Genomic DNA, 3136 nt, shown 5'->3' on the forward strand with positions numbered 1-3136 from the left:
GATCCAAATTTCTTAGAACTTTGAACCTAACAATGATCTTATAGCCTAAAAATTCAGAACCATCATATCAAAATCAAAAAGCAGAGTAATATGCTTTATCAAATAGAAAATCAAAGAAATGGAAGCACACCCAATAAAGTTAGATATCAGAAAGCTTTATCAAATAGTGGAGATACCATACAGAATTACAACAAATGACATTTGACCTTCACCACATTAAACTAATTCTTTGAAAGCTATAAGACAAGCTTGTAACTCTTTTAAAAAAAAATTACAGCCAAGGAACCAAAAAGTTCATCACTTAGTGTTCAAACTTGAATGAAGCATAACTAATAACACTAATAAGAAAAGAAGCTACTCATGAGTTATGTCTACGGGAGTAATATTCAGAAGTTTCAGAATTAAAAATAAGCATGATAAACAAAAAAAATTATGAGCTACATACACTTGAGTACATGGTTACTTACACAATATGAGTGATAACAGTTCGACACATCAAATACGCTTCAAGACCATCAAACAGCTGAATGACTACGATAAAATGGAGCACCGTTAAATTGTTTGAGTTACATAAACTTTGGAAGGTAAGTGTGAGAACTTGAGGGGAAGGGGGCACTGTCTTGCTTTATTTTCCCTCTACCATTTTCCAAACCAGGCCAACAACTTCCTCATCTTACCAAGAAGTCCCTGAAAAATTAAAGAAAAATAAACTTAATAAGAATAGCTTAATTAGCTTATAAGCAAACATACAATTTCAAATGAACCGATTCAAAGAATATTCTGATTCAATTTCAGTGAGCATCAATACTTATTCAATAACAATAACTACTTTTTCTTTTAACCTTGTTGTGTGGAAAAAGTCAGAGTAAACTATATTTACTCAGGTTTCCAGAATTTCACATGTAAAAACACTCCTTAACATACAATATGTCCAATTTAACAAATCAATCTTATTACTAAGTTGGTTTTGAGAAAGCATATTTGGTTCTTTCCTTTATAATGGATCTGTAACAGGTTAATAAAGGTAACATTTATATAAAAAAGAAATAGAAAACATTATAGATCAATGAAATGATATAAACACATTTACGTCAAAAAAAGAAATAAAAAACATTTATATAAACAAGAAATAAAAAACATTTATAAAATAAAACATGTTTTCAAGTTTGTGCAAAATGTCAGCTTTCATTCTGAGGAAATAAATAAAGGCCAATGCTCAGATTACTATTGCATCTTCAAAGCCTTTATTACCAAGCAAAACTGGAAACACTGCCAACCTGCCTCCACAAGGACCAAATAGAAATCCAAAAAACTAAAAGATAACTACGGCAAATAAAAGGGACAAAAACACACCTTAAAATTACACCTACACACTCCCAAACCAAAAAGGAAGACAATCTCAAAGAAACAATAATTCAGTAAAACCAACTCAACAACACCACATCTAGAAACCACTCCTACAAATGGCAAACCACCACAGTCTGAAGCAGGGACAACTACACCAGAAGAAGATTAACATAATGACCGCATCTATAAACCTCTAATGTCACTTTCTGCACTCTTTGACTTGTATTAAGAAGATCATTCTTCCTTCTATATTATTATATAGAAATTTGACTAATCCTATCAAAGTATCCTATAATATTTCAATTATCCAAGATATATCAGCATAATCACAAAAACTTACCAAGACCATTAATTTTCTAAGTTTAGGAATGTTGAGATTTCAGAAATATAAGTAGTACATCATAGGAATTCTGTCACACTCTTCATCACTAAATACAACTTGCAGCTTCAAATGCAAGTGTCCTCCCCCAAGTGGAAACATGTCTTCCCAACCTGATATGTGCTCCTGCCAGTTAATTACTGCATCATGTTAGAAACATTTAATCTTTGATCAACTTTAGAAAAAATAACCAAACCTTTCTATCAAATGAAATATTTAATTTAGTTTGTGCAACAAAAATTAGTAGAATTGAATTTGTGAATAACCTGTGAAAAAAAGACAACAGCATAATCCCCAAATCAGACAATTTTAATCAATCTGATATAAACAAAAATAACAAAAATAAGTGTTGTTGATTGAGTAAGACTGAATAACCTAACCACTTATGACAAGATGGAGGAATGATGAATTTCTGGGTAAACGATGGACAATGATGAACTATGGGGAAAGATGGTTTTAGGGTTTCAGCGAGTTCTCTAGGTTCGATTGATTTTTAATTATAGGGTTTAAAATTCTGAGTTCAATCGATTGAGATTTAATGGGGTTTAGGGTTTTAATGAGTTTATGGGTGAGTGAGAATGATGAGACGAAGGTCGGAGACGAAGGTCGAAGACGAAGAAGGGTTCTATGTGGAGTGAGATGAATGTTTCTGGGTGGTTTGAAGAAGGTTGTTTGGTTTGAGTGAGATGAACGAAGGTACAAGGAGAGAAGAGGAGAAATTGAACAAAGGAAACTATAGTCTTTTTTTCTAAAGAATTTATCAATTTTTTTTTTATTATTCAGCAACCAAGGGGTCAAAGGTTCGACACCCACCCCACTACAGATTTTAATTTATTTATTTTCCTTACTATAGCGCTCATGTAAAATGCGCTATCATAGAGTTACGCGTTTATAGATTTAATAGCGCTTTTCTCAAAAACGCTATTGTAGTACTCCTGGGTTCAAGGTTTTAAAAGCGTTTATACTGAAAGCGCTATAAAAAGGCTCCGTGTTTAATTTTTAATAGCCTTTTTTTTAATAAGCGCTATTAAATAGGCGCTATTAAAACTCATTTTTGTAGTAGTGACATCTGACACTGAATCATGTGAAGAAGAACTAACCTTTGATGAACTTGCTGAATCATATAAAAAGCTGTGTCTGAAGAGTGCAGAAGTCTGCAGAGTCTCTGAAGAACAAAAAGAAACAATCACTAAGTTGCAAACTGAGAGAGCTGCTAATCTGTCAAGAATCTCTGAATTTAGTACTAAATGGGAAGATAGTTTAAAGATCATTGAGGAACAGAAGGCAACTATCATCAACTTAGAAGCTGACAAGATCAAACAACTGACTGAGATAGCCCATCTGAATGAAGAAGTAACTGAATTAAACTCTCATCTTGAGAATTTAAAGAAGCATGTTCTTAGGCTATTC

At 32.6% G+C, this 3136-nt stretch overlaps 1 long non-coding RNA gene across 1 annotated transcript; it reads right to left on the reverse strand.

Annotated features, from left to right (window-relative positions):
• Nucleotides 1–306: 306 nt before the first annotated feature.
• Nucleotides 307–2439, reverse strand: LOC123881592. Its single transcript, XR_006799521.1, has 3 exons — nucleotides 2107–2439; nucleotides 1688–1852; nucleotides 307–687 (listed from the first exon to the last, which is right to left on the reverse strand). It is a non-coding gene; the product is annotated as an uncharacterized LOC123881592 (long non-coding RNA).
• Nucleotides 2440–3136: the final 697 nt, after the last annotated feature.

Source organism: Trifolium pratense, linkage group LG4 (assembly GCF_020283565.1).
Source record: "Trifolium pratense cultivar HEN17-A07 linkage group LG4, ARS_RC_1.1, whole genome shotgun sequence".
Taxonomy (NCBI): domain Eukaryota; kingdom Viridiplantae; phylum Streptophyta; class Magnoliopsida; order Fabales; family Fabaceae; genus Trifolium; species Trifolium pratense.